General features: G+C 40.9%; 1 protein-coding gene and 1 long non-coding RNA gene across 8 annotated transcripts in view; one reads left to right on the top strand and one right to left on the bottom strand.

Annotated features, from left to right (window-relative positions):
* Positions 1–6,473, bottom strand: part of OTUD7A (OTU deubiquitinase 7A) — a 392,867-nt gene extending 386,394 nt beyond the window's left edge. For all 3 annotated transcript variants that reach the window (XM_077868861.1, XM_077868826.1, XM_077868852.1), the window contains exon 1: positions 6,272–6,473. The gene's annotated coding sequence lies outside the window, so the exon portion shown is untranslated. The remainder of the gene's footprint in view (positions 1–6,271) is intronic.
* Positions 6,474–6,641: 168 nt separating this feature from the next.
* Positions 6,642–22,747, top strand: part of LOC144296017 (uncharacterized) — a 176,637-nt gene continuing 160,531 nt past the window's right edge. For all 5 annotated transcript variants that reach the window (XR_013363170.1, XR_013363168.1, XR_013363172.1 and 2 more), the window contains exon 1: positions 6,642–6,799. This is a non-coding gene — a long non-coding RNA (uncharacterized LOC144296017). The remainder of the gene's footprint in view (positions 6,800–22,747) is intronic.

Raw genomic sequence — 22,747 nt, 5'->3', positions numbered from 1 at the left:
TCATCTATACTTCTTATCCAGGCTTCCTTCTTCCTCTACAAAAAAAAAAAAAAAAAAAAAAAAAGACAAAGCAAGTTCATCCAAGCAATGCCTTAAGTTACAAGTACAAATTGTATATCCATTAACTGACAAGAGAGAGAAACAGGGCTACTGATGAGACAGACACACTCCATCTCCAGTTCCTTTTATTGGAACAACTGATAGCTCTTTAGGATTTAAGAACTCATTGCATACACTCCCATCTGCTCCTCCCCCAGAGCCCACAGGAGGGCCAGAACAGATATTTTTCCCTAGGGGCTGCCTGGGACTATGCCCAAGGTCACACAGCTGATCACCTAATCCAAGTCAGAGTTGGCAACCTGTCTCATTTATTTTTACTGCTTAGTGGTGATTCTTTTAAGAGACAGCATGATATTATTGAAAAGACCAGCAAAAAAAAAAAAAAATCCAATTCACATATTTTAAAAAGAAAAAGTTAACTATGTATATCTTGAATGTGGAAATATCTTCTTTTAAAAAGATTTATTTATTTATTTTAGAGAAAGAGAGAGAACACACAAGCAGGGCGAGGGGCAAAGGAAGAGGCAGAGATCTGGAGCAGACTCTGCTCTAAACGCAGGGCCCAATGTGGGGCTCAATCTCATGACCCTGAGGCCATGATGAAGCCAAAATCAAGAGTCAGATGCTTAACCAACTAAGCCACCCAGGCGCTGCTGGAAAGATCTTTTTTAGAGGCATGAAATATTTTAAAAAAATTTTTTTATAGAGGCATGAAATACTAAACATGAAAATGTGTTGCCCATATTTCAATAATACACATTTTTTTCCAAACTTCAAATCATTACTAAAGGAATTGTGGGGAAATGGATTGTCACCATGCCCTTTGGACCTCCCCAGATAGAAGGGTACAATTTAGGCGCAGCCTGGGTGGCTCAGTGGTTTAGCACCACTTTCGGCCAAGGGCGTGATCCTGGATACCCGGGATCGAGTCCCACATTGGGCTTCCTGCAAGGAGCCTGCTTCTCCCTCTGCCTGTGTCTCTGCCTCTCTCTGTCTCTCTCTCTCTCTCTCTGTGTCTCTCATGAATAAATAAATAAAATCTTTTTTTTTTTTTTTTTAAAGGGTACAATTTAGCATGAGGGTGGGGGTGGGCTGCAGAACAAGGAGCACTCCGTCTCCCAGGACACCGTGCATTGTGTAGTCTCTTGCATGACAAGGATATGTCAGGCCAATCCTGAACTTACTTTAAGACCCAAGAGAGGCCCATGTCATGGACCTAAAACAGAAGCACAGAGATGACTGGGATAAATCATGGGGGTATCAGCCCCAAGGAGAGCAGAGCAAGGTCTTTTCAGAGGCAGCAAGGCTCAGTCTGGCAGGGCAGCACCTGAGGTATCTGCCTTAGCTCCACGCATCTCCCTTCTCTGAGGTGAACTTGCAAACTCTTGTCTCAGTAACTGAGAAACTAATCTCACCAAGGTGTGGGTGGGTGGTTTATTCACATCATCAATCCTTAGTGCCATGTGAAACTCTACAGTAATCTAATAAAACAATTGAGTGAAATACCAAACAGAAAAAGAAATTAATTTCAAAGTTCTCATTTTATATCTCATAAAAGTCAATACAACATCTTCTTCATGCATATTCATTCAGACATCAAATTTCCATTATATTTATAAGAAAAACCATGTAAGAGTAAACTAAGTTCAAATAAAAAATAATTCCCTGGAAGGAGACTCAAAATCCTTCTAACCTAGAAAATGAGTTTACTTTAGACTTATCTGCTTAAACCAAGAGAGATGCTTTTACAATTTGCACAGCACTAATGTGCATTTGACATCTCAGAATGTGAGCTGGTGAGGATAGCACAAATCTGTAATAGCAAGAGCTGGAGTTTCATGGGATAGAATGATTTTACTAGATAAGGCCTTGGAGACATATGAAGCTAACCCTCTCCTTTTCCCACAAGAAGCCTAGAGCATGACCACGCCATGTGTCATGCATCCAGGTAATCCAGTTGGAAATGCAGGGCCTTTATCCCTCTGCCTCACTTCCTGGTCAAGAGGTAAAATGCACAAGCCAGCCAGCTAAACACACCACAACACAGGCAGGTAATACGGTGGCATCCAGCCCATCTTTCAATTTCGGAATTTAAAGACTTACTATTTAAACTCACTTCTCCAGTCTGTTACTATGAACAATAAAGAATCTGTCCCCAAAGTGCGGCAAAAGTGGCTCCTTACCTTGCCTGCTCTGTCTCATCCGCATTAAGGCCATCTTATTCTTGGGCTGACATGTAGACCATTTGGGATACAGCAGTCTAACCAAGGCCAAATAAAACTCTGTCTCAACTTTCAATGGTAAAATATTTTCAAATTAAATTTGAACTAGTATGTAGGAACTAGCATGTTTTATTCCAACTTAAGTGCCTGTGGATCTCAGGGCTCCCTCTGAATAGGATGTTCTGTGGTCATCCTCAGGGATGGACATCTTCTAAAAGGATTAGGCACAACCTTTTATTTAACTAGTGGCACATCCCTCTGTAGCCATGTAGAGCACTCTGAATGAAGAGAGTGGTTCAGCACAAAGCTGAAAAAATTATTCCCATTTGCCCCTCTGAAATCAATAATTTGGGATCCCTGGGTGGCGCAGCGGTTTAGCGCCTGCCTTTGGCCTAGGGCGCGATCCTGGAGACCCGGGATCGAGTCCCACATCAGGCTCCTGGTGCATGGAGCCTGCATGGAGCCTGCTTCTCCTTCTGCCTGTGTCTCTGCCTCTCTCTCTCTCTCTCTGACTATCATAAATAAATAAAAATTAAAAAAAAAATTGAAATCAATAATTTGGTTTTACATGCATTTTTGATGGAACAAGAAGTATCAAGAAATATCCAGTCACAACATTTGGATTGTTCTCTAGTGGAAAATCTATTCCTAAGTAGTGCTAGGTTTCCCTTTTGCATGTGGGTGCCATGAGGGACCTGGGGGAAGAACAGAGTATCTGGTGCTCAGTAGCACTCTAGACACTGCAGTGATCATCGAAGCCTTGGAGAACACCCATCCCAGCCGAGCAAGAGCTCACCCATCCCTCCACGCTGGAGCTCAGTTCCTGCAAGGAGAAGCCTCATAGGGAACTTGCTGATGAACAACCTGCCCACACTCAGAGCCAGATTAAGCCCATTTTAGCGAAAAACACAGTTGCCTCTCTTCTGTTTTCATTTTCTATGAGAAAAGAAATGTACTGTGAATATACATTTGCTTTATTCCATGAGAGAAACCCCAAGGCCAATAACCCTGGTAAGGCAGGCAAATAAACCCTCTGGGAGGTGCCACAGACACAGAGTCCCAGGGCTTAAGTCAATAGGAGTCAAACCAAAGAGGAAGGAAACTGTGGGAAAACAGAGGGTTGGCGGCATTTCCATTGGTTGTCCTGGCTGGCAGTCATGTCCTCACCAGGACCAGGATGCAGGCCAGCAGCTCATCCTCAAGCCAACACTCTCCCTTCTGCAGTTGGAGAAGGCACCACATCTTCAGACTAGAATCAACAGCCAACCTTCCAAAGACTGGGGGCCCTTCAAGTTAGAGCAGTCTCAATGCCCCTTTGAGGGAGGCCTGAGTTCTGGAAGCCACAACCTCTGGCTATTCAAGTAATTTGCCCGTCCTTCCTTCAGTTTCCATCGTCTGAGTGACAGGCACTTGGAGGTGCGGTGCACAACCCCGCCCCCTCCCCCCCAACTCGGTTATCCCAGATGCTCTCCCAAGGTGGCTCAGGTAGAGAGTGGACTTCCAACTCGCAGTTAGCATGCCCCCTGCTGGCCGTGCGGGAGCTGACTCAGCCTTTAGTCTCCAGACCTAAGACATAAGTAAATGACCTTAGGATCCAAATGGAACAAAAAGAAAAAGCAAGGCAATTTTGGCTTCTTAGAAAAGGAAGACATGATACTCTAAACACACAAACTGGATAAAGAGGCTTTAAAGTGCTTGTTTTTGAAAGGTTTTAAAAGAAATAAGTGATGAATACCTAAAGATTTAGGGGAAACACATTTCTATTTTTACAAGTACTGCAGTGAGTTAAATAAAAAACACTATGACGAATATTTTCACAGGTCTACGGGTTAAAAAAAAAAAAAAAGGAAATGTGGCCAGAGTGGTTTTTACAGTCTCAATTTCTGAAAAGGTCATAGCCTGGAGCCTGAAAAAACAATTTTCATACTATTTCACATAGTACTGGGAATACTTCAATTACAGAAAAATCTCTGCCATGACTTAAGAGCTCAGGTTCTAAAGCAACCACACGCAGTGAGACCAAAGTCACCAAAAAGTCACAGAAAATTCTGCTACATGCTTCCTGTCTCATCCAGTCTCTCCGTTGTGAAGACATTTGGCAACTGCAGGAAGTGTGAGGCTGTGTACACACAGCCTGCTTCAGGGGGAGGTGTGCTTCCCCTTTTCTGCAAGGTGAGGACAGATAATCCAGCTTCTTGACAACTCCACCAATATCCTCCACCAGGGCCGAGGGCCCTAGCAGTTACTTCCTATGGGGACACCTGCTGTACCACATCGAGGTTGAGACCCACACCCAGCAAGATTCCACGAAGCAATAGGTTCCATCCATTGTCACCCTGAACATCACCTTAATGTAAACCATTGCTTGACTCCAGTCCAGGGTTTCAAAGCTCCACATTCCTGACCAGACTTAAACTTTTACATGGCATATGGTATTAACTTCTTTACAGACCAAATATGATCACACTAATAATTTAAGGCATGCTTATTTTAAGCAATTAGGGGTAGTCATTAATTATTAAATATAAAAATGTCAATACTTTTATTCCATTGATTCTTTCGATATGATAGGCTTAAGCAGATTTGCAGACTGTCTTGGGAACTTGCTTACTTTTGTTCCCATAATAATCAATACTAACGGAACACACACACACAATAATGATGGCTTGTTGCTTCCATGGAGGGGGGAAGTTCTCGCAGAACTTGGTGTGCTGTGCAGGTAGATGTCCAGCCTCAGGGTGCTGAATTGGCCTTGAGGATGGTGGGACACACAGCTGCTATAGTAAGAAAAGGAAAGGCAGGGAGGACCCTACAGAAGCTGCCACTCCTCTCCCTAGGGCGGGCTGCTCCCAGACCCATCCTGGAGGGGAGTGGGGATGCTGAAGGAAGGAGACTTACAGATTTTCCTAAAGCAATCAAGGCCTGTAAGAATTTAGGCCACACTGTCCACCTTTTCCTGGACACATCAATGTGCCACATCACATATAATATCTTAATTTTTTTTTAATCTCGCAGCTCACTTTGATCTCTAAAGACAAGGCAAGGCAATAAGCATGTAAGTGTCATGCATGACCCTTTCCCCTGGATCCTTGTGATGTGGCTGAAGCAATTCCCAGATCCGCTGGGATCTAACAAGTTTCCTTTCAGCTACTCTCAAATCTATTGATTCCCAAGCCAATACATGAATATAAAAACCGTTTCATTTGTGTAATGCCGTTGAGTTTAGAAACCAGAGGCAAATCCATTTTATTACAAAGATTCTCAAAGGGCTGCAATAGCTGCACCGGGAGGAGGGTACACTTGAGCGGTTGTGTCCAATGAAGGAAAGTTTTTGTTAATGATGACATCACTGACATCTCTCAAATTTAAAGGAGCACTTAAAGCACAACAGATGCAATTTTTCCCATCCAGTGAGAAGCTACTAGGGAAGGCCTCCGGGTTCACAGTCAAATTGCAGTAAAGGTTCGCCTGCGGTCCAGCCAGACCCAAAACGGAGCAAGCGAGCGAGTGGTACGCGGGGCTCCAGTGGCCCACGCAGCACTGCCTGAGCGCCCGGCTGGCGGCCTCACGCGCTGTTCCTGGGCCCCGGCGCGCCCCGGAGCCTGCCAGCGCCGCGGGACCCCAGGCGCGCCCCCACGCCCGTCATCACGTTCCAGTGCAGGCAGCTCAAGGGCCCGGAGGAGACGATGGCCCAGACCCAGCCGGGGCGCCGCGCCCTGCCCGGGAGACGCGCGCTGGGCCGGAGCCGGCGGGGTCCACAGCGGCGCCCGCAATGCAGCGCGCCGCGAACCCTGCGCGGGGCCCGCGACCCCCGCAGCCCCTGTGCCTCAGCGCCGGGGCCCCGGGGTCGCCCGGCCTCTGCGCCCCCCTGCCTCTCCGCGGAGCACGGAGGGACCCGGCGCCCGCGCTCCGCCAGCCACCTGCCTGGCCCGCGGCCCCGGCCCCGCCACTGCCGCCGGCAGCACCGCGGCCAGCGCCGCCTCCCTCACCTGCGGCGCCGCGCCGCGCCGCGCCGCTCCGCTCCGCCAGCCTCAGCGCCGCAGTCGCCGCTACCCGACTTCCATTTTCTCTCGCTTTAAAGGAAAATCAGATCAGCTGTTCGGCTCGCGCTCCGGCTCCGCGGCCCCCTCCCCAGCTGCCGCTCGCGGTCTCGGGGCCTCTCCTCCCCCGCCTCCTCCCGCGCTCCGCTCCGCCCCTCGCACCCCTCCCGGCCCCGCCCGCAGACGCCCGGCGCGCGCCCTGCCCTGACGTCACCGGCCCCCGCCGCGCCCCGCCCCCGCCCCGCCCCCGCCCCGCCCCCGCCCCGCCCCTCGTGGACGAGCGCGCCCCCGCGCCGGCGTCCCCGGGGCGCGCGTCCTCGCTGCCCGGGCCGGTGCGGCGGGAGGGGCCTCCGCGAGAAGCGCGCTCTCCCCGGGCGCGGGAAAGCTCACGCCGCCGGGGGCCTCCTGGCACCTGCCGCGGGGACTGCAGGGGAAGCCGCTTAAATCGCCTGCCTTTGCCTTCTCACCCTCGCCCTTGTGAGTCCACCTTTCTCATTTCTTACCGCCGCTCACTCTTCCCAAACTTTCCCTACCCGCCCTGTCTCCGCTCCCTTTCCAAGCGTTTGGGGGCCCATGCATCACCTTCCTGCGAAGTTGCGCCTTCTGATCCGAAACTGGTGTTCTTACCTTTCCCCGTTTCTTGCCTTCGTCTTGATACCTCATGCCACCGCTTCTAGGGGTTCTTGTCGCCGATACCCAGGCCTGTCCTCTGCTTTCCGTTCACTCTCACATCACCCTTCGGTGTAACCACGCCCCCCCCCCCCATTCCAAATAATGTGTTATGTTACAGGTTAGTTAATACCATCCTCATGCGTTTCTTGACAACTGTTATTTCACTTACTTTAGGACTTTTTGCTTAGTTTTGCACATTACATATATGTTTAATAGTAGTTTAGTAATTTATTTGACTTTTTGAATTGATACACAGTAAAATTGACTTTGAGGGGAAGGAGGGGTGTAAAACACTTGTTTGGATTCCTGTGGCCACCAGCACAGTTAGGATACATCAACCAAAGAATTATCTCTTGCCCTTTGATAGCCACACCCTCCCTGAACCATAATACACAACCATTGACATACTTTTGCCTACATCCCTGCGGTTTTGCCTTTTTTGAGAATTTTATGTTCGCGGAATTATGCCATATGCAACATTTTGAGTCTGACTTTATTCATTCACCATTATGCTTTTGAGATTCACCCATGTTGTGTGTATCAATAGTTCTTTTTTATTGTTGGATGCTATCCCATTATTGGTGCCACATTTTGTTTCTTCAACCACTGAAGAATATTTAAGTGATTTCCTGTTTTTGGCGATTGTGAATAGATACTCTTTAGGCACTTGCATGCCGAGTTTTGTGTGGACAAAAGTTTTCAAATTAGTTGGGTAAATACCTTGGAGTGCCAACAGAAACCTCATTTAACATTATAGGAGTCCTACAGCTTTCCAGAGTGTGTACACCATTTTCATAACCACTAGCAATTATGAGTCTCACTTTCCTGTATCCTTGCCAGCACTGGATATTTTATATATATACATGTATAATTTATACAGCAAACACACACACATGCACATATATGCATATAGGGCATTTTCATAGTTGTGGAGACACATGTCATTGTCGTTCTAATTTTCAATTCCCTACTAAAAGTTATATTGAGCATCTTTTCGTATGTGTATTTCCTAGCTATATATCTTCTTTGATGAGGAATCTGTTTACATCTTCGCCTATTTTAATTTGGGGTTTTTAATTTTCTTATTATTGAGTTTTAAGAGTTCTTTTCAAAATTTTTTTATTGGAGTTCAATTTGCCAACATAGAGCATAACACCCAGTGCTCATCCCAGCAAGTGCCCCCCTCAGTGCCTGTCACCCAGTCACTCCCACCCCCCGCCCACCTCCCTTTCCACCACCGCTTGTTCGTTTCCCAGAGTAAGGAGTCTCTCATGATCTGTCTCCCTCTCTGATGTTTCCCACTCATTTTTTCTCCTTTCCCCTTTATTCCCTTTCACTACTTTTTATATTCCCCAAATGAATGAGACCATATAATGTTTGTCCTTCTCCGATGACAAATACCCACCATTTGCTTCGACGTGGATCGAACTAGAGGGTATTATGCTGAGAGTTTAAGAGTTCTTTGTGCATTTTGGATAGAAGTACCTTATAAGATATGTGTTTTGTAAATATTTTCTGCCAGTGTGAGGCTTGTTTTTCATTCTCTTCATAGTGTCTTTTGCAGAGTAGAAGTTTTTAATTTTAATAAAAGTCTAACTTTTTTTCTTTCAAGAATCATACTTTTGGTATTATATCTAAAAATATCACCAAATCCAAAGTCACATAGATTTAAGCCTGTTTTCTTCTTCAAATTTTATAGTATTATATTTCACATTTAGGTGTATGCTCTATTTTTACTTAAGTTTTGTGAGGGTATAGGGTCTATGTCAAGACTTTTTTTTTTTTTTTTTTTTTTTTTTGCATGTAGATGTTCAGTTGCTTCAGCATCATTTCTTGAGAAAACTATTCTTTCCCCCACTGAATTACCTTTGCTTTGTTATCAAAGATCAGCTAATTGTGTTTATGTTGGTATGTTCTGTTGCATTGATACATATGTCTACTCTTTAACCAATAATATCAGAGTGTCTTGATTACTGTAATTTTATAGTAAGTCTTGAAGTTGGGTAGTGTCATTCTTCTGATTTTGTTCTTCTGTACTATATTGGCTATTCTAGCTCTTGCTTTTTCATATAAACTTTAGGATCAATTTGTAGATATCTGAAAATAGCTTGTTCATATTTTAATTGGGATTCCGTTGATCTGTGGATCAAGTTTGAAGAATTTATGTCTTAACAAGATTGATATAAAGTATCTATCCATTTATTTAGATCTTCTTTGAATTTTGCAATTCAACTGCATTTCCAGCAATGTTTTATGGTTTTCTGTATAAAAGTTCTATACATATTTTGAGTTACATGTAAGCATTTTATTTTTTGGAGTTATTGTATATGAAATTGTTTCTTAATTTCTAATTTCGGTTGTTCATTGCTAGACTATAGGAAAGCAGTTGACCTTGTATATTAACCTTGTATCTTGTAACCATGCTATACTTGCCCTAGGAATATTTTTGAGGATTCTTTGCGATTTTCTACATAGGCTATTGTCATCTACTAATAGTTAGGTGCTGCTGAAGCAAGCACTGTCATCTATTAATAGAAACAGTTTTATTTCTTCCTTTTTGATCTGTATAGATGTTATTGTTTTTTCTTGTCCTCTTAAACTAGCCAAGACTTCCAGTATAACGTGGAATAGGACTGATAAAAGAGAACATCCTTGCCTTGTTCCTGATTTTAGGGGGAAGCATCCAGTTTCTCATCATTAAGTATGATATTAGCTATAGTTTTTTTGTGCATATTCTTTAACAAATTGAGGATGTTTTTCTCTATTTCTGGGTTACAGAAAGCTTTCTTCTTTTTAAATGAATGGATGTTGAATTTTGTCAGATGCTTTTTCTGCATCTCTTGATATGATCACATGATATTTCTTATTTAGCTTATTGATGTGATGGATTATTTGTTTGATGTTTGACGTACAGATGGCCAACAGACATACGTAAAAGATGCTCAACATCACTCATCATCAGGGAAATACAAATCAAAACCACAACGAGATATCACCTCAGACCTGTCAGAATGGCTAAAATTAACAACACAGGAAACAAGAGGTGTTGTCCAGGATGCAGAGAAAGGGGAATCTTCTTATAACCGTTGGTGGGAATGCAAAGTGGTTTAGCCACTCTGAGAAACAGTATGGAGATTCCTCAAAAAGTTAAAAATAGAACTAACCTATGATCCAGCAATTGCACTCCTAGATATTACCCAAAGGACACAAAAATACTAATTTAAAGGAGTTACATGCATCCTGATGTTTAGAGCAGCATTATCAACAATAGCCAAATTATGGAAACAGCCCAGCTCAAATGTCCATCGACTAATGGATGGATAAAGAAGATGTGGGGTGTGTGTGTGGTGTGTGTATATATATATATATATCTGTGTTTTTCTTATCTTTTATCATGCTTTGTAAATTTTTATTGAAATCCAGACATATTGTATTGAGAAATGAGAATTGAGGTATATCCTTGACTCTATAATAAGGATTGATATTAATGTGGGTAGGGTTGAGGATTTGTTTTATGGCTGTTGTAGATACCAGAGGCTTCAAATTCTTCTATTATCCTTGTTTTTGTCTTCTCTCTTAACCTTGGGCCTACCTGAGGACTCCACCTCAGAAAGATAATCTGTGTTGTGCAGCTTTTTTTATCTGTAATTCACTGTTAGTATCCTGGAACCCTGTCAATATAGTGGTAAGGTATGGGTGAGGGGGAGTGTTTCATAATCTTCCAATTATATTGAGTCCTTTACCATACATGTTTCTCTGGCCAATGACCTGGACAAGTGTTTTTTCTTATACGGATTTCCCTTCCATCATGCCTTAGATGAGACAGGGAGGCTACAGCAGGTGGGTTGAGAGGACTACCTTTTTTATGGTAATGGAACAGGGCTCCAATAAAGTTGGCCTTTTTTATGGAAAAGGCTCTGGTATATTTTTCACAAGGATTAGTCTTCCTTTCCCTGCTAATGCCAAAAAGGACTCTCCCTTGGACCTTCATTGTGAGAACCTGGCAAGGTTTCTAGAGGTAATGTCCACGAAAGTATGGGAGTCCTCCTAAGATTGGGCCCTTAGAAGTTTCTTACTTTCAAACTAGTCCACACTCACTCAGCCTCTTGTAATTTGTCAAAATTACCATTAGGTGTTCCACCAGTGTGTGGTCTCCATAGCTGCTCCAGGTGCGCAAATCTCAGTGTGACTTTCTAGATTGACCAGTCTTTTCAGATTTTCAGGTGGTAGTTTGTCCTGCAACACTAATTTTCTGATGGGTCCAAGAAAAGTCATAGCTTTTCTATTTGTCCAATTCTTATTGTAGAGACAATGATCTGCAAGCTCTTTACACACTAGAGCCCAAATCGGATGTCTCCCTACCATTATGTTTGTAAAATGCGTTTTCCTAATGGTTAATGATAGTGAGCCTCTTTTCATGGGCTTATTTGCCATCCTTCTATTCTTTTTGGTGAATTTTCTCTTCAACTCTTAAACTCGGGGGTCCCTGGGTGGCTCAGCAGTTTGGCGCCTGCCTTTGGCCCAGGGCGTGATCCTGGAGTCCTGGGATCAAGTCCCACGTTGGGTTCCTTGCATGGAGCCTGCTTCTCCCTCTGCCTATGTCTTTGCCTCTCTCTCTCTCTCTCTCTGTGTGTCTCTTATGAATAAGTAAATAAAATCTTTTAAAAAAAATCTTAAACTCATTATTTTCTTCTGTTAGGTTTTTGGGAGTTCTTTACATATTCTGGGTACAGTCCTTTATCAAATATATGATTTGCAAATATTTTCGTCCAATCTGTAGTATATCTATTCATTGTATTGAGAGGAGTTTTTTTCCATAGAGCAAACATTTTTAATTTTGATGAAATCTGATTTAAAATTTCTAATTTTATTTTATAGTTCAGATTTTTGGTGACATATCTAAGTACTCTTTGCCTAATTCCATGTCGCAAATACCTTCTATGTTTTCTCCAAAAAGTTTTATAGAATCGTACTTTACATTTATGCGTATCATCTATTTTTTTAAAGATTTTATTTATTTATTCATGAGAGACCCAGAGAGAGAGAGAGAGAGAGAGAGAGAGGGAGAGACACAGGCAGAAGGAGAAGCAGGCTCCATGCAGGGATCCCAATGCAGTACTCGATCCCAGAACCCTGGGATTATGACCTGAGTTGAAGGTAGATGCCCAACCAATGAGCCATCCAGGCATCCTTCACCTATTTTTTATTAGTTTCTTAAAAAAGTGTGAGGATTAAGTCCAGGTACATTTTTTTTTTTTTTTTGGTCATGTAGATACCTAATTTTTTCAACATTTGTTGAAGGCTTTCCTTTCTACATTGAATCACCTTTGCACAACAATCAATTGTGTGGATTAACTTATGTATTTTATGTTGCATTGATTTATATATCCTTTCACCTTCTTTGATTTTTATACTTCTATATTAATTTTTAAAAATCTAATACTGTGAGTCTTCTGTGTTCTTCTTTTTCAAAAAAATTTGGCTATACCAGTTCCTTTGCTTTTAAATATAACTCTAAGAATCAAGCTTATCTGTATTTACAAAAACACGTGACAGGGTTTTGATGGGAATTGAGTTAAATATATAGATCAATCTGAGAAGAATTGATATCTTAAATGAATGTTTCCCAGTGTACATAATAAGTCTATTTATTTCGTCTTTGATTTCTTTAATCAGTATTTGGTAATCTAAAGATCCTTCACATGGTTTGGTAAATTTCTTTGTAAGCATTTCAAAAATAATTTGTTAAAGGTGTTGTGAATTTTCAAAAATTTCCATTTCCATTGTTTATTGCTAATTTATAGAAATATGATGGATTTTTGTGTGTTGACCTTGCATCCTACAACCTTCTTCTTTCTGGGGCTTTTTCATAGATTTTATGTATAGATAATATCATATTCTGTTAATATAAACAGCTTTTTTCTTCTTTTTCAGTCCTATGCCATTTATTTTTTTTTCTCACTAATTGCACTGGCAAGAGCTTCCAGTAGGAAAATGAATAAAAAGTGGTTAATGCAGACATCCGTGCCTTGTTTTTTATTTTTGCAGCAAAAAAAATCAGTCTTTCAACATTAAGTATGATGTTAGCTGAACGCTTTTATGGATGCCCTTGTCAGTGGTTGGGGGGTTCCCTTTTAGTCTGCTAAATGTTTGTGTTGTAAGTGTGTATTGAATTTTGTCAGATGTTTCTTTTGCATCAATTTCTAGGTTCATGTGGTTTTCTTCATTAATCTGTTAATACAATGGGTTATGTTGTCTGTTTTTGAATATTGAACCAGCCCTGCATTCCCAGGATATATCCAGCTTTTCATAGTGTTTTTTTTTCTTCTTTATGTTTTGCTGAAATCAATTTGTCAGTACTTTGTTGAACAACTCCGCATCTGCCTTCTTGAGGATATATGTTCATTGTTCTCTTGTATTATCTTTGACTTAGCTTTGGGATCAGGGTAATGGTAATCTCATAAAATTTTCTATATTCTGGGGGTCATTATGTAGAATTTGTGCTGTTTCTTCTTTCAATACTTCATAATTTCACCAGTAAAACTGTGTGTGCATGGAGTTTTTCCCCAAAGGTTTTTAACTACAAATTCAGATAGATATGGAACTATCCAGGAATTCATATATCACTTTATGAGTTTACTCTCTTGTTCTCCCTTTTCTGCACAACCTTCTTCACTCTGTCCAACTTTCTGGTCTTCCACTCTGGCCTTCCTTCTTGGTCATCTATATAGAAAAATAGGACTTTAATCCCCTCTGCTCTGCCATACATATCCCACAACTACATCTCCATTCAGGGCCAAGTTGCAGGAGTATAGAGAAAGAAAAAAAAAAGTAATGGAGATATTCTACATACTCTTAAAAATACATCTCCTCTCATCTCTATCAGCATTTTAGGTGCCTGCCTGGCCTCATTGCCTCTACTGCCACCATCACCATGGTGCAGTATTGCTTGAGTGTTGGGGCAGGAGAGAGGGGCCAAAAGAATTGTAAAATAATCCCCAATCCGAAAGAATGGGAATAAATCATTTTATGTAAGTGAAATACCCAGAGAATGAGAAAACAAGACATATCCTCTCCCGTCCTCAATGTATTGGGAAGGACAGAGATGTGACCTTGCACTACAGTCATTCTCAGAACAAGAGAGGTCATATATAGATACCATTGAGAGATGTTTCTTTGACCCTTTGACCCCGGACACACAATAAAAACTACCAGGTAAGCAGAGGAGACTAGGAAGAAGTCAGCAAGCATAGATTTGGAATCTCCATGAATTCCTTGGTAAAAACAGAACAAATAAGAGAATAAACTGTTTTCAGTTTATTCACTGAAACACTGGAACAGCATGTGCAACCACTTCGGAAATAAAATAATCTCACAAATACCAGTGTCAAAAAGAGTGGGAACAAATTATCTAGAGTTAATACCCCAGTGCAATTTTAGAAACTAGATGAGGAGCTGAAGGAAAGACAAAGGAAAGATAAAGGTGGCCTAGAGTTTTAGGTAATTCCTTCTATTTCTTTTTGTACTAAGAGTATTTATCATGCATGACTTTTTAAAATAGTCTTATAGAGGTATGACTGACCTAAAATAAACTGAACACAGTTAAAGAGTACAATTTGACAAGTTTTCACATATGCATATAGTCAAGAAACCATTACCATGACCAAGATGATTAATATTTCCATCACTTCCAATTTCCTTGTGGTCCTTGGTAGTCCCTTCCTCATGTCCTCCTTGTTCTTCCCTCTTCTCTCCCCATGCAACCACTGGTCTGCTTTCTGGTGTTGACATTTTAAAAAATACCTTTCCTGTCTTCATTGAAATTGTTTTTCTCCTTCAATAGGTAATAGTTTTCCTAATGATAACCCATACACTGGTAGATCACTTTTACTAATGTTTTATTTAAGATAATGACATCTATGAGCATGAATGAGATTAACCTATAAAATTTCTTTCTCAGGTTCTCCCTTATCAAATCAAAGTTATATTAAATCCATAAAATTGTTGGAGGATATCAGGATAGGCATATAGGATTAGGTTGTATGGCATACAAAGGAGGCTAAAAATCTCAAGGGGTTAAATGCAACTGTATGTTTCTACATTGCAGGGCATCTTTGTTCACCTTTTCTGTATTTCTATATGCTGCCTTGTGCCCTAGGGGGCCCATCTGTATTAAAGGGCTTCCTTACTCTCCAGCTTCTGGTTGGGTCTGGCCAACAAGGAGCACTGGTGAGAGATAAGAGGGAGAAAAATCAAGTGAGAATGGATTACATATTTTTCTGCTATCTGTGGGATTGCCTCAAACTGGCAAACTAACATAATCTAGCCTAATTTCCAAGACTGTAAAATTTGCACTCCAACAAGTACCTGGAATGAGACTATTTCTATAACAATTCATGTCTACTTCTGGAAGTGTAGTCTCTATTTATCTGGAACAGTCTGAACAAAATGGAAATTATTACTTATTACATATTTAGCATAATGTGCTATTAAACCATCTGGGGACTCATTTTTTGTTATAATTCATTTGTTTAATTTTTATAGCTTTTTGTTGTGTTATAATATACATACAGTGCAAATATTATGCTGGTCTATACATACATCGTTCAATGCATTTTGCCAAATGTATAAACCCATTTAATTCACATCCCTATCAAGAAATTAAACATTTTTATTGTCCTGAAAAATTCTTTTTTCTAATTAAAGATTTTATTTTTCCTATCCTAGATCTTTTGCATTTCTTTATAATTAGAAAAACTGTTTCTTAATTTCTACAAAAATACTGCTAGAATTTTTATTGGAGTGCTTTTAATTCTACAGATTACTTTCAAGGAAAAAATGTCATCTTAAATATATTGAATCTTCTAACCGATTAATATGATATATAATGTATTTATTAAGGTCTTCTTTAATTTTTTTCAAAAATGGTATATAGTTTTTATAGAATAAAATATTATCCATAAGTATTCATTTCTAACTATCTCTACTGTAAGTGGTATCTAAATAATTTTTCAATTAAATATTGCTAGTATAGAATACACTAGATTTTGTATATTGACTTTGTGTACTGCAACCTTGCTAAATTCACTTATTTGGGTTTTTTTTTCTTCTTGTCATGGGTTTCTTAGGATTTTCTACAAAGGTGATTATGTCATCTGTGAGTAAAGGCAATTTTACTTTTTTATTTTCACTATGCTATTTTTCTTAATACACTGGCTTGAAAATTCAGTATAATATTGAATTAAAGTGGTAAACATATATTTTGCCTTGTTATAGCTCTTATAAAGTCATACCCAGTTTACCCATCCCTCTTTTCTCTCTGGCAACCATCAGTTTGTTCTCTATATTTATATGAAGGTTCCTCAAAAAAAAAAAAATTAGAAATACCATCTGATCCAACAATTCCAGACTTTATATTTCTTATTATATAATTTTTTTATCTTACAGTTTCATCTCAGCTCAATTTGTTTGCAAAAAAAAGTTGATAATATTTTATCTCATTTATGTCTGTAAGATCTATAGTGATGTCTCTTCCCTTACTGACATGAGTAATTTTTATTTTTTCACTTTTTTTGTCTTGATCTATCTCTCAGGGGTTATACATTTTTTTCACAGAGCTAGCTTTTTCCATTATTTTGTCCATTATCTATTTCATTGATTTCTGCTCTCACCATTTTTGTCCTCTTCCTTCCACTTAATTTAGATTTCATTTACTTTTTTTGTAATAAAAAACACTTTAGAGAATATAAATAAACTGTTACATATTCTTCTTGGTACATCCTTAACAGCAATCCCCACATGTAGATATATTGTACTTTCATTCTCATTCATTTTTACTTCTCTTATGAATTCATTTTAGACACATGAATTACCAAAGTTCTCATACACTACAAACTCAGTTTCCCGTATTAACTTCCCTATATATTAACTACCCTGTTATTAACATTAATATGGAGCATTTCTTATAAATAAACAGATATTGATATATTGTTTTTAGTTGAAGTCCATAGTTTATTTGTTTTTAGTTTCAGAATCCCATGTGATCACAGGATGCCACATTATATTTAATTTTCAGGTCTCCTTAGGTTACTCTTGCTTGTGATAGTTTCTTAGACTTTCCTTGTTTTTGATGACTGATTGTTTTAAGTACTTATCAAGTATTTTATAGCATAATTCTCTATTGGAACTTGTCTGTTTTTATTTTTCCTCCTGATTAGAATGGGGCTATAGATTTTTGAAGGAAAAAGCACAGAGATAAAGTACCATTTTCATTACACCTTATCAAGGATATGTAATAGCAATATGGTGTATCACTGTTAATGTTGACCTTGATCACCTGGCTGAGATATCATTTGTCAGGCTTCTCCACTGAAAAGTTACTGTTATTTTTTTCCTCTCTCTTCATACTGTACTTTTTGGAAGACATTTACTATGTATAGTCTACACATAGGGAGTGGAAAGCTACACTTCTTTGAGGGAAGAATATCTACATAAATTATTTGGAATCCTTCTGCACAGAATATTTTTCCTTTCTCTTGCAATAATTAATTCACTTAAGTCTGTGTGGACAGGAGGTGGGGCAAGATGGCGGAAGAGTAGGGTCCCCAAGTAACCTGTCCCCACCAACTTACCTAGATAACTTTCAAGATTTTTTTTAAATTTTTTTTTATTTATTTATGATAGTCACACAAAGAGAAAGAGAGAGAGAGGCAGAGACACAGGCAGAGGGAGAAGCAGGCTCCATGCACCTGGAGCCCGATGTGGGACTCGATCCCGGATCTCCAGGATCGGCCCTGGGCCAAAGGCAGGTGCTAAACTGCTGCGCCACCCAGGGATCCCCCCTAGATAACTTTCAAATCATCCTGAAAACCTACGAATTCGGCCTGAGGTTTAAAGAGAAAACAACTGGAATGCTACAGTGAGAAGAGTTTACGATTCTATCAAGGTAGGAAGACAGAAAAAAATAAAGAAATAAAAAAGCATCCAAGGGGGAGGGGCACCTTGAGGAGCAGGCTAAGGCCATGGGGCGAGAGCCCCCAGGACAGGAAAGCCTGGTCCAGGAGAAGCAGAAACTTTACTAATCTTCCCAGATGGAAAGGCGCTTGCAGGGAACTCGGGCAGGATCCCAGGAGGGACAGGGATGCCCGAAGGCTCCCGGGGTCACTAACAGAGGACCTACGCCCGGGGGAGAGTGTGCCACACACCACGGCCGAGCTCCCTAAAGGGCTGGAGCGCACCCAGCTGGGCCCGGGAGCAGCGGGGGGGGGGGGGTGCTCAGGCGGTGACTCCACGTGGAGGGGGCTGCGGGGCCCCAGGAGTGCATTTCCAGTGGTGCAGGCCCTGGAGCCCAGGGCATGGGGGGACACAGCCCAAGATTTGGCGCTCTCCCCCGGGACAGGCAGAGGCTGGGAGGACACAGGACAGCAAGGACACTCCTCCTGCTAGGCAACCCCCGCCCCTGAGCATCCAGGCCCCTGAAGAATGGGAGATGCAGTAGTTGCTGCAGGAGCTGACTCCAGAGCTGAAGAGCTGGCCGCCGCCACAGTTGTTCCTCTTGGAGTCACCTTGGACTTCGGACTGAGCAGAGGCTTCACAGGATAAACAGATCCCACTGAGCCTTGCAACTGGGAAGGGGCTGGGCAACTCCCCCAAGTGCACACACTTGAGAATCAGCACAGCAGGCCCCTCCCCCAGAAGACCAACTAGAAGGACAGGGGAAAAGCAAGTTAATGACCAAGTAGTGCTGGAAAGTCCCAGGGGAAGTCGAGGGATACTCCCCCTTGTTTTTGTTTTCTGTTTGTCCCCCTCCCCCGCCCTTTTCTTTCTCTCTTTTTTTTCCAGTACAACTTGTTTTTGGTCACTCTGCACTGAGCAAAATGACTACAGGGAAAAACTCACCTCAAAAGAAAGAATCAGAAATAGTCCTCTCTGCTACAGAGTTACAGTTACAGTTACAGTCCTCTCTGCTACAGAGTTACTGTTACAGTTACAGTTAACTCTGCTACAGAGTTACAGAATTTGGATTACAATTCAATGTCAGAAAGCCAATTCAGGCTTTCTGAAGAAAGCCACTTCATCTGAACACAGATGCAGAATTTAGATCGAATCAGGCCAAAATTAAAAAATCAATTAAATGAGATGAAATCTAAACTGGAGGTCCTAACGACGAGGGTTAACAAGGTAGAAGAACGGGTGAGTGACATAGAAGACAAGTTGATGGCAAGGAAGGAAGCTGTGGAAAAAAGAGAAAAACAATTAAAAGATCATGAGGATAGGGGATCCCTGGGTGGCCCAGTGGTTTAGCGCTTGCCTTTGGCCCAGGGCGCCATCCTGGAGACCCGGGATGGAATCCCACGTCGGGCTCCTGGTGCATGGAGCCTGCTTCTCCCTCTGCCTATGTCTCTGCCTCTCTCTCTCTCTCTGTGTGACTATCATAAATAAATTTTAAAAATTTTTAAAAAGGAAAAAAAAGATCATGAGGATAGATTAAGGAAAATAAATGACAGCCTCAGAAGGAAAAACCTATGTTTAATTAGAGTTCAAGAGGGCACAAAAAGAGACAGAGGACCAGAAAGCGTATTTGAACAAATCATAGCTGAGAACTTCCCTAACTTGGGGAGGGAAACAGGCATTCAGATCCAGGAGATAGAGAGATTCCCCCTAAAATCAATAAAAACCACTCAACACCTGACATTTAATAGTGAAACTTGCAAATGCCAAAGATAAAGAGAAAATCCTTAAAGCAGAAGAGACAAGAGATCCCTAACATTTATGGGGAGAAGTATTAGGATAACAGCAGACCTCTCCACAGAGACCTGGCAGGCCAGAAAGGGCTGGCAGGATATATTCAGGGTCCTAAATGAGAAGAACCCACAGCCAAGAATACTTTATCCAGCAAGGCTCTCATTCAGAATAGAAGGAGAGATAAAGAGCTTCCAAGATAGGCAGAAACTGAAAGAATATGGGACCACAAAACCAGCTCTGCAAGACATATTAAGGAGGACTCTGTAAAAGAAAGAGGAAGTCCAAGGAAACAATCCACAAAAACAGGGACTGAATAGGTATCATGATGACACTAAATTCATATCTGTCAATAGTAACTCTGAATGTGAATGGGTTTAATGACTCCATCAAAGGCTCAGGGTTTCAGACTGGATAAAAAAACAAGACCCATCTATTTGCTGTCTACAAGAGACTCATTTTAGACATAAGGACACCTACAGCCTGAAAATAAAAGGTTGGAGAACCATGAACCATTCAAATGGTCCTCAAAAGAAAGCTAGGGTAACCATGCTTATATCAGATAAATTAGTTTATGCCAAAGACTGTAGTAAGAAATGAAGAGGGGCACTATATCATACTTAAAGGATCTATCCTACAAGAATACCTAACAATCATGAATAGTTATGCCCTAATGTGGCAACTGCCAAGTATATCAATCAATTAATAAACAGAGTTAAGATATACTCAGATAATAATACACTTATACTTGGGGACTTGATCACAGCACTTTATATAATCGACAGATCTTCAAAGCACAGCATCTCCAAAGAAATAAGAGCTTTAAATGATACAGTGGATCAGATGGATTTCACAGATATTTACAGAACTTTACAACCAAATGCAACTGAACACACATACTTCTCAAGTGCACATGGAACTTTCTTCAGAATAGACCACATACTGGATCACAAATCAGTCTTAATTGATACCAAGACTGGGATCGTACCCTGCATATTTTGAGACTATAATGCTTTGAAATTAGAACTAAATCACAAGAAGAAGTTTGGAAGGCTTTCAAACATGTGGAGGTTAAGGATCATCCTGCGAAAAGATGAAAGGGTCAACCAGGAAATTAGAGAAGAACTAAAATGATTCATGGAAACTAATGAGAATGAAGATACAACCAATCTAAATCTTTGGGATACAGCTAAAGCAGTCCTGAGGGGGAAATACATCGCAATACAAGCAGCCATCCAAAAACTGGAAAGAACTCAAATACAAAAGCTAACCTTACACATAAAGGAGCTAGAGAAAAAATAGCAGATAGATCCTACACCCAGCAGAAGAAGAGAGTTAATAAAGATTCGAGCAGAACTCAATGAAATTGAGACCAGAAGAACTGTGGAACAGATCAACAAAACCAGGAGTTGGTTCTTTGAAAGAAATAATAAGATAGATAAACCATTAGCCAACCTTATTAAGAAAAAGAAAAGAAAGAAAAGACTCAAGTAAATAAATATGAATGAGAAAGGAGAGATCACCAGTAATACCAAGGAAATACAAACAATTTTAAAAACTTATTATGAGCACCTATATGCCAATAAATTAGGCAATCTAGAAGAAATGGACACATTTATGGAAAACCACAAACTACCAAAACTGGAACAGGAAGAAATAGAAAACTTGAACAGGCCGATAACCAGGGAGAAAATTGAAGCAGTCATCAAAAACCTCCCAAGACACAAAAGTCCAGGGCCAGATGGCTTCCCAGGGAAATTCTATTAAACATTTAAAGAAGAAACAATATCTATTCCACTAAAGCTGTTAGGACAGATAAAAAGAGATGGAGTACTTCCAAACTCTTTCTATGAGGCCAGCATCACCTTAATTCCAAAGCCACACAAAGGCCCCACCAAAAAGGAGAATTATAGACCAATATCCCTGATGAACACAGATGCAAAAATTCTCAACAAGATACTAGCCGATAGGATACAACAAAACATTAACAAGACTATTCACCATGACCAGGTGGGATTCATCCCAGGGATGGAAGGCTGGTTCAACACTCCTAATGCAATCACTGTGATTGATCAATTCAGCAAGAGAAAAAACAGGAAGCATATGATCCTCTCAATAGATGCAGAGAAAGCATTTGACAAAATACAGCATCTATTCCTGTTCAAAACTCTTCATAGTGTAGGGATAGAAGGAACATTTCTCAATATCTTAAAAGGCATCTACTAAAAGCCCACAGCAAATATCATTCTCAATGGGGAAACACTGGGAGCCTTTCCCCAAGATCAGGAACACGACAGAGATGTCCTCCCTCACCACTGCTATTCAACACAGTAATAGAAGTCCTAGCCTCAGCAATCAGGCAGCAAAAAGAAATAAAAGGCATTCAAGTTGGCAAAGAAGAAGTCAAACTCTCCCTCTTCACAGATGACATGGTACTGTACATAGAAAACCCAAAAGACTCCACCCCAAGATTTCTCGAACTCATACAGCAATTCAGCAGTGTGGCAGGATACAAAACCAATGCCCAGGAATCAGTGGCATTTCTAAACACTGACAAGGAGATTGAAGAAAGAGAAATTAAGGCATCAATCCAATTCACAATTGCACCAAAAAGCTTAATATATGTAGGAATAAACCTAACGAAAGAGGTAAAGGATCTATACCATAAACACTACAGAACACTTGTGAAAGAAATTGAGGAAGACACAAAGAGATGGAAAAATATCCCATGCTCATGAATTGGGAGAATTATTTTTTTTTTGGGAGAATTAATATTGTGAAAATGTCTATGTTACTCAGGGCAATTTACACATTTAATGTAATCCCTATTAAAATATCCTGGAATTTCTTCAGAGAGTTTTTTTTTTAAGATTTTATTTATTTATTCATGAGATACAGAGAGAGAGAGAGAGAGAAAGGCAGAGACACAGGCAGAGGGAGAAGCAGGCTCCATGCAGGGAGCCTGACATGGGACTCTATCCCGGGTCTCCAGGAGCACGACCAGGGCCAAAG

The sequence above is a fragment of the Canis aureus genome, chromosome 2 (genome assembly GCF_053574225.1).
Source record: "Canis aureus isolate CA01 chromosome 2, VMU_Caureus_v.1.0, whole genome shotgun sequence".
Lineage (NCBI taxonomy): Eukaryota > Metazoa > Chordata > Mammalia > Carnivora > Canidae > Canis > Canis aureus.
The sequence above is the reverse complement of the archived record's forward strand: the minus strand, read 5'-3'. Positions and strand labels throughout refer to the sequence as shown.